The sequence below is a fragment of the Oncorhynchus mykiss genome, chromosome 26 (assembly GCF_013265735.2).
Source record: "Oncorhynchus mykiss isolate Arlee chromosome 26, USDA_OmykA_1.1, whole genome shotgun sequence".
Lineage (NCBI taxonomy): Eukaryota > Metazoa > Chordata > Actinopteri > Salmoniformes > Salmonidae > Oncorhynchus > Oncorhynchus mykiss.
In genome coordinates, this window is record NC_048590.1 from 27,118,413 (window position 1) to 27,127,936 (window position 9,524).

General features: G+C 41.7%; 1 protein-coding gene across 1 annotated transcript in view; it reads right to left on the minus strand.

Annotated features, from left to right (window-relative positions):
• Window positions 1–9,234, minus strand: part of LOC110506519 (zinc finger homeobox protein 3-like) — a 193,809-nt gene extending 184,575 nt beyond the window's left edge. Inside the window, 1 exon segment of the mRNA XM_021586186.2 lies at window positions 8,250–9,234. The gene's annotated coding sequence lies outside the window, so the exon portion shown is untranslated.
• Window positions 9,235–9,524: the final 290 nt, after the last annotated feature.

Below are 9,524 nucleotides of genomic sequence, written 5' to 3' on the forward strand. Positions count from 1 at the left end.
GCATAGCTGCTACCACCTCTCTCTCTCTCTCCATCCGTTGCTCTCCGTCCATTCTCTATTTCTCTATCCGTCTCTCTCTCTCTCTGCCCCATGGGGGATCTGGACAGGCTGCCACATTTGCAAGTGAATCACGCTTTTTGTTAGAGTTTTTTTTTTTTACACAGAAAAAGAGAAAGAGGGTGAGTGAAGGAGAGGGGGGCACCTCCAATCCCTACTTTCTTTTGTTCTCTCTCTAATCCTGAGGAGGATAAGCTGTGAGGTACACAGAGAGGAAGTGCAATGGGCCTGCTGGGGTCCAACACATCCCCACGACGCATTCCTGAAGCCCAGCCTAACCTAGACCCGGCCCAGCCATGAGACTGAGACGGGGACTTGGATAGCCCCACACGGCCACCACTATTATAGCCACTGAATCATAGTACTAACTGACTGTAAACACACAGCACTGCTAGCCTCTCAAATTAACACTACCTCCACCTGAAAATAAAAAATAATATCCAGCAGAAATTAATATTGAGTAAAAAACCTGTATTTGCTTAAAGAAATCCTACTGACATCTCAAATATAGAATCATAAACAAAACAAGACCGTACATGGATAATATCTTGGATGGATAACACCACCTGAACAAATACACTAACACCTTTAGGCAAATATATCTGGAATCTTCAAATTGTGTCATGTGAGTTAGACATGTGGAGCTAAGGGAGCAGTGTAATGGAGGCAGGGAGGGACTGTCTGACTGTCACTGGCTCTTTCTGTGTCCTCACTCCTCCCTGGCCGCCCCACTGACCGACAAACAGAGGCCATCGCTGCAGCTGACAGGCTTGCATGCTCATACACACACACACACACACACCCACACACACACACACACACACACACACCACACACACACACACACACTACTACATAATAATACACACACACGCAGCCAAAGCAAATCCTGTTGCATCCTTGAGCTAACTAGCCATAAAACAGTGAGGTCAAAATAACATCTGCTGCGGATGGACGTATGAACAGGATCACCTGACAGAACGACAGAAAAAATAATATTCCTACTGGAACCATTTACCATAATATTAATGAATTAATAATTATAATACTCTTTATTTAAGTTGATGGAAAATCGTATTTATGCCTTTGTATATGCTGTAAAAAAATATATATATTGTTATGAAATATTAAAATGATCAAATGAGCGTAGTCACATTAGAAAAAATAATATTGTATTAATGTTGCTTGTCTCTTAAAAAAATATGACAGAATTATGCAATTAATCCAAAAATATGTATTGATGAAATGTCATAACACATGGCCTTTCTGGAACCCGGTGTACACAGCACAGCACACACACACACACACACACACTTCTTCGCTGGGGAGTCTCACTCCGTGAATTTTTAACAGCAGCGTTTCAGTTACATAATACACATTTGACCAGGACTGACAATAACATATTACTGATAGACACGGCGTAACTAACACAACAATATGTGGACAGGCATCACTGCATTGAGCACAAGTATACGCAGAGGAAGAGGAAGAAGACGACAAAGAAAGAGAGGAGGATGAAAAGAGCGTGAGCGTGTCATCAGAGTCACAGGCCAGAAGGCTCCATGCATTGTTCCATGGTTCAGTGTGGGGAGAGAAAGGCGACCTCTGTCTGTGTGTCCACCATGTTTTATGCATTCTGTCCTTTGTGATGATAAGCGTCGAGGGTGGAATGTTGGTCTCCGGGGTCCAGGAGAGGAGTGGGCTGGGCTGGGCCTGGCCGGGTGTGTGGGGGTGGGGGTACTGCGGAGATCAATTGGGCAGCCCCTGGAGGGCTCCCTGTCGCCCGGGTACGTAGCTACGTAGGCTACATACGCACGCTGCACAGCCCGCCTGCACAGCGGGGAGATACAGCCAGCCGCTGCTGTCCTGAATATGAGACACGGCCTTAGTTACTATGTTACTGCTGTCCTGGCCTCCACTAGCTGCTAACCGGCTATGCTACTGCTGTCCTAGCCCCCACTAGCTGCTAACTTGCTATGCTACTGCTGTTCTTGCCTCCGCTAACTGGCTATGCTACTGCCGTCCTAGCCTCCACTAGCTGCTAACCTGCTATGCTACTGCTGTTTTCGCCTCCGCTAACCGGCTATGCTACTGCTGTCCAAGCCTCCGCTGCCGCTAACCTGCTATGCTACTACTTCTCCGGCACTCGTCTGCATCACATCACACAGCACTCGTGGACCAGTCCCTGCCAAAATACAACATCCTAGCAGCATGCCTTAACACTGCTTTACAACCATCACACATATACTGGGGGAAATGACAGGAGCTACCAGTGCTTCTGTTTGTAAGTGTGTGTTTTTGTAATAAAAATGTAATAATCAGAAATGATTTCTACAAATCATATCCCTAACATTAACGTTAGAGTGTACAATAGCAACGGTATTTTCTAATGATTAGATTGCTAATTATGCTGATTGAGAAGAGTGTCTCATTTTAAAACATACACACACATACTTCCACACGTGTACGGCATAAAACATCTGTATTTGTTTTCAGAAAAGTATAAATCGCTCTCAATAACCATGTTTGCATTTGGATGCAAATCTGAGTGTAGCGTAATGCATTCTAATAGGAGCACCAGGTGTAACTCTCAATCCGCGCGTACCAGCCAGTATTTTTACGTAGTGCTATATAAATGACAACGAGGCCGGGTGGCCAACGTGGAAGGCCATCTATAGCTGCTTAAACATGGATAATATAGTGAAATAGCGTATAGGAATTCTTACCTATAAATCCGTATCTAACCCTCTTCTCTCTCTAGCACATTAATCAGGTGAGGTGTGGGTTTTTTGGTTCCTCTCGTTCTCAAGTTCAGACATATTACCAAACAAAACATGTCTGCTTTGTTTTGTATTTTGAAGATATGTCAGCGATAATACCCAACAGCTCATGTGGTGTATATACACAGACAGCAGTAATATTCACAAGGGGGTCGTCTGCATTTTATAAGGATTACTCTGAAATTCTCTCAAATTGACGACATGACATTGCACACCTCCACCTAAAAAGGAATAACGACAGAAAAAGAGAGCAGACACACACATACAGTACACACACCTTCCCAGGTGTAAATCTACCCCACAATGATTTACAGAACGTTAACACAATAACATATCGTGAAACAGCAAAGCTCAGAAATTCCTGCCAAACTTCACTTCAAGAAGATAAAAGAATGACAGCAAGAACAAGAGCTCAAAAAGAGGACAGGGAACAGGGAGGGAAATGGACTGAAAATCGGTTCGCTGCTGGCATAGAGGAGATCTCGTGGCGTTTCAGGGCTGCTGGGAGCAGAAACCAGGTAGAGCACGCACACACACACACACACACACACACACACCTAAGAATCACTGTCATCTCCTGGCCCCCACCCCATGTCCCACCCCCAGTCCCCTCCTTAATGACACGGCTGACACGTATGCCACTGGCCTGGGCTACGGGACAACTGGAAGAACAGGTCCTGGCTGTACAAGCTTGCATATTCAAAACCGTAATCTGTAATCTGAGCCACTGCTCCTGCTAAACTCATTTACACACAGCCCTACAGCAAATGGAGGGGGGAGACGCCTCTTTCTCTCTCCAGTGCTATCAATGGAAAACTAATCTACACAAACATATTCATATTTATACTATCCTCACCCTTACAGCAGTTCAACCAAGTGTAAAAGTAATTTCTCATAAGTACAATCACAAAACAAAATCTAAGATTGTGATAAATAAACAAAAATAATCTAAAATAATTAACTGGTTTAAATTAATGTAATAATAATACAAAAAATATTATTATTAATAATAATAATAATAATAGTTAATTGCTATAATTAATAATAAATCATTAGTGATGTAAATTATTTCAATATCAATGTATCAGGCATCATCGCTGGTAAAAAAATATATTTTTGGGAGGAAAAAATAAGCCTTTTTGGATTTGATTAGGCAACGTGACCAACGGTTGGTGAATATATTGTGTTAGTCCATGCGTTGGCTGCCCCTTAGCGGCCTGGCGCTGGCCCAAAGAGGGCACTCTCTGACTAAGGACATGGCAAAGAGCTTCCCTAGGGGTGCTGCCAGCCCCCAAGAGCAAGGGAGAGAGGGAGGGAATGAGAGAAAGAGAGAGAGGGAGGAGGAAGGGGGCAGTAGATGACCAGGGTAACTGTCTCTCTGCCTCACGTTACCCTGTAACCAAGGCACCACTCAGCTCTTTATTTCATCACTACTAAACCCCTTATTTCCGTTCCCCTCCAATCACATACCCAAATAAGACCTGCACACTCAGTCTCAGACACACCAGTAATCAAATATGCTCATGGAACCGGACATAGGGAGATAACACAGGTAGTATCACAGGATAGACGAATAGGGCGTCACCTACAGACTATCACTGAAACAGGAACCTCAATCAAATACCTAACGTCACCAGACTACTGACTATTCACTGCTTATGATATTATAAACAAAGATCACGATAAAGAACAACATAACTGTGATATGAATGTCCTTACTCCTAGTATATTACTACTTGTAATAACAGTAATAATGTTGATAATAAACATCATACTAATAATGATGATAATTACAATTATGGAACATTTCACATTTTATCAACAGCATCAGTTAAATGTCCACATCATGCTCCCCGGCAGAATACATACCCTATCCTACACATAGAGTAATAGAACATTCTGCCAGATGTGCTGGCATTCATATACTGCAGGCTACGCGTTCTGTCCTATTATGTGTATCCTATGGTTTAACACCATTATCTAACTTTACATGGTGATAGTGAATAGTAAAGTACAACATTTAACTATGGGTAAAGACAAATTGCAAGTGTAAAAATGTACACCAAATATATTTTTATGTAAATATATCTATAAAATAAATATTGTTCTATGTCAATATAAATAAACTGTGTGACTCACAATGAAAGACCTTAAAACAAAATATAGTCTTGAGATAAAATGCAATAAAGTCCTTGTAAATAAATGTAATAAAAATATATATGCAAATTGAGGATCATGCTTTAAGTCCCCCTCCTTCCGTCTGTCAAGGATTAACGGAACTTAATTCTTTACAAAAACACAACCCTGGTCATTACTAATGAATTGGAAATCAAAGTTGAGTATTTACAATGATGTTCAGTGTGCTGTAGCTATCTATCCTAAAAACATAGTTCCTTGTGACATCTACCCAACCCACGGTCCCCTTATTAAGCAGAATACACAGCATGGTCAGACAGATACAGTGGTTTACCAAATGCACATACTACACCTAATCATAATGTCTGCTATGTGATTCTAACAGAGTACAACACAAGGAAATCAAGAACCATCTTAAACCCCTATTAAACCATACCTGAGCTGGTAAATGCAGCTGACATAAATATTATACATTGGATAATTACTTTTCAAAAATATCAGAAGGCGTCAAAATAATCCTAATCTGTAGTACACATATTGTAGTTGCTTTTCAAATGTTTCTACCAAAGGTTTTGATATCAAATCCAGGAGTCTTCTAAGAGCAAGTGAGATGACACCGAGTAGCGTTGCTATTTGTTTTGTAAAGGAGGAGGACAGAGAGATCGAGAGAGGAGGGAGATGGGCGAGGGAAAGAGAGATGGCGAGAGGAGAGGGAGTCCTGGCACAGCACATGTACTATGCTATATTTCCTTTCCTATGTCACGCCTGTAGTTATTGCCCAACCTACGTCTACGGAACAGAGATACAGGAAAACAGACTTACAGGCCCAAAATCTACTGCTCCAAGTATCCCCCCCTGAAATACATAAATAATAATATAAGCAAAAAATAAAGAGGTATTATATTTTCTCTTGAAGTAAAAAAATAAAAAATAAAAAAATGTCTCCACTGCGCCTGCTAGAATATTTGTTTTCCCTCTCTCCCACTAGTATCCTCTGAGTCCTGGACATACTGCTGGTCTGAGTTATCTATGCGGGAGCTACTGGTCCCTCTAGTTGGGGCAAGTCTGAAAGGTGTTAGGATCTGTTTTCCTGCACTCTTCCCTGATTTATTCTCCATGGCCCATGGCTATCTGACCCCTTCTATCCCTCACCTCCTACCCCCTCCCTCGCTTCCTCTCCTTCTCTTTCTGTCCCTACTCTCTGTCTGAGTCTCCAAACCCCATTATAATACTTTTCTTCATCCTACTAGAAACCCATAGAAACATTTGTATAGTGTTTCTCTCCTGTTTACCAAACTAGACGCATGCTTTTTATTTATCTTGCACTTGCTGACCCCCACAATCTCAGTGTTATGCTTCGTGTGACCCCTCAACATACCCCCCCCCCCCCCCCCCCCCCCCCCCCCCCCACCCCTCTCCTTTCCCCCAGTCTCACTCTCCCACTGCCTTCCCTCGTTGTTTGTGTAGGGTTTTTCCTTCTTATCTCTCTTGCACTCACTCGGTGACCCCTGCTCCCCTGTTTCTTGCCGTCTGACCCCCAGCCTTTCAACCTCCCCCTCTTTCTCCCCCAAACCAGCACATCCCTGCCTTGCCTTAGCTTGCAAAACGCTTTTCTTTTCCATCCCTCTGTCGCGAAAACTCGTCGGGCTGGCTCATTCTTTCACTCTTTCTTCGAGAGTCCTCCATTTCGTCCATGTGTTCTATGTTTTCTGTACTTTTTGGGCATCTTGGCGCTGCATTCTGGGTCTTAAACGTCGGGAGGTCAATAGCATTTCCGCTTTTTACTGTCTATCCGTCCGTCTCCTGGAAGGACTAGTTATATTCTCACTCAAACCTAAACGGTCCCAGCGTCGTGTTACTAGTCGATCTATTGCTTATCAATTCAAATCTGGCCTATGTTTAGATATTTCTTGTAAAATTCTCAAGTAATATTTTTTTCAAAACAATCCGTCGTGTATGATTAATATATTTATTCTGACAGTAATGCATCCAAAGTTGTTTTAGTTTCGCGTCTGGTTGTTTTAGGAAAGAAATCGTTAGGTTTCCTTTAGAAATCAGTAATAAGGTTGTTATTATTACGCAGGGAAGCAGGTTAGGTGATAGAATAACGTAATACATTAGCTTTTGAGTTTTCATTTATAATGTTTACTTTTTGTAGGCCTATCTAGTATAATGTTTGTTATTTGTTATGAAGGTAAGCTATAGCCAGTGGGAAGGAAATGTTACATTATTGCTCTTACTTATTCCATAAAAATCCATACGAGCTGTCATCTGTCTCGTCGGACAGCCAACCTATTCTGTAAATCCCTTTCTCTGCTCGCATCAGCATTCTATTCTCTCCATGCAACCCGCAGCTCAACTCTCTGCTTCGGCTATGGGCTCTCCCGTACCCGAGGTCTTACTGATCCGCTCTTGTCATGAAACACACTAGACTTACAAAACACACACACACACATAGGCCTACCGATCGATTTGCATGTGACTCCGTCAGGGAATCAGCAAGAATCGACTTTAACATCGCTTCAAAGAAGCAAACAGGAATGAAAAATAAAAGAAAATGATGGACAAAGTGGGGGGAGAGAAAAGTAGAGGAACTGAGATGTAAAGCGGGGCGGAGGGAAATACACATGTAAGAAACGAATCGGAAAGTGATAATGTTGCTTAATATAAAGGATTTTATCAACCCGTGATGGTGCTGAAAACAGCGGACCGATCAAGTGGTATATCTGTCAAAATAAGAATGCGGACGGTGTTTCTCTTTCGCGGGACATACACGGACCCACAAGCTGGACTAATGTGCTCCTTTCCTGGCTACGCTCATGTGCAGCTCCCGCTACACTCCGTAGGCTGAATGTAACCCTTTCACATCGTAATCGTCCTCAAAATGTGTTTCTTGACACCAATAACACTTCTCTATCTTTCCTGATTCCATCGAAAAGCACAAATGTGTTTTTAAATCCATGTTTTTTGTGGTCTACTTCTTGGAGAGGAATCGCTGTCTTGACCATTTCTTTTCTTCCAGTCATGAGGAGAACAAGGACGAACGCAGATGTAAACACAGGTAATGATACGAATAAAACCGAGAATAAACAAAACTACTTGCATGAATATAACTTGTGATCGCCTGTCATTTCTCAGAATGTGAGAATAGTGAAGATCGGTGCGTATCTGGATAATAGGAGAAATCTTCGGTTAGCCCACTACTAAAAGTAAAAAGAATCGAATCGTAGAAACATCGAGAGAGGAAAAGAGAGAAACGGCAAAGTTGTAACTTACAATTTTTCGCTGCCGCTTTGTGATCCTTGCTTTTTAATCCAGTATTGAGACGATTCGGCTAAAGATCCCATCAAGGCAGTCCCTTTTGGTCAGTTTGCGTTTAGGATGGCAAAAGAAAGATCATTGTTGTTGCGGAGTGTAAAAAAACGAAGTATTAGTTGTATAGGGCAATATAAAAATAATTTGGATGCAAAGCAGGCGATGAGTCTTGTGTTAGAGGGAGCGAGGAAGAGGTGAAAGTGAGATCTGATGATTGAAAAGAAAAAAACTCTTTGGATCTTTATTCCTGCTAATTAGTTTCCTGCAAAAAATGGCTGTGATTAATTCAGTGCGCATGTGCTTCATTACACAGGCACGACGGGAAGGGCTAATTAGCCACCTTCTGGATCAATAAGATTCAGCAAAGGAGAGAGCTAGGGAGAGAGAGAGGGAGGGAGGGAGAAAGAGGAGGGAGGGAGGGATGGATGGATAGATGGAAGAAGAAAAGAGGAAAGTAATGATCAGGAATTGAAAATATGGAATTAAGTACAGCGGAAAGTAAGAGTTTGATTAGAAGGAAGACAGTGAAAGTTAATACTGGAATAGACGCCACAGCCGCAGCAAACCACGCAATACCCCGCGCTTCGCTGCATTTTGTCCGTTCTTTTTAGTTTTTTAACTTTAGGCTATATCGCATTTATATTTCTTATTATTAACATATTTATGTTAAAACACAGTAAAGGCCTATATTCATTTATTACATTTTCCTATATTGTCACTTGTGTTAGTAGTGAGACTAGATGCAATCTGAGACAGCAGTGCTGACTGCTGGAGTTTGAGATACTTTTAAAATGTATTTATACAACTTATAGACACGAGTCAATATTTTTATGATAGGCTACAGTTGGACAGTACTGGAAAACAAGCAACCAAGACATAAAGCATTATGCATAAGGAAACTTTGACAATATATGCACATTGTAAGCGACTGAATAACACCTATGACAATACTAATTAACCATTTATTTACATATTTGCAAACGTAATTCGCTATTTAAACATGATCCGTGCATTTTAAGCACAAAACGAGACGCAATGGCTCTCTTTGAATGCCTTAGAGATGCAAAAGCTTGTAACACTACTTCTAATGATGTGCAAAGTTTAAAAAGGCTTATTCCACACTATCAAGTGTAGGAATCACTACTTGTATATGTCTACACATATATCATTTGAGCTAAGATGCACCTGATAAGTCTGCCTTAGCCTCACTGTGAGTCAGACCGATACGTTCTGTAA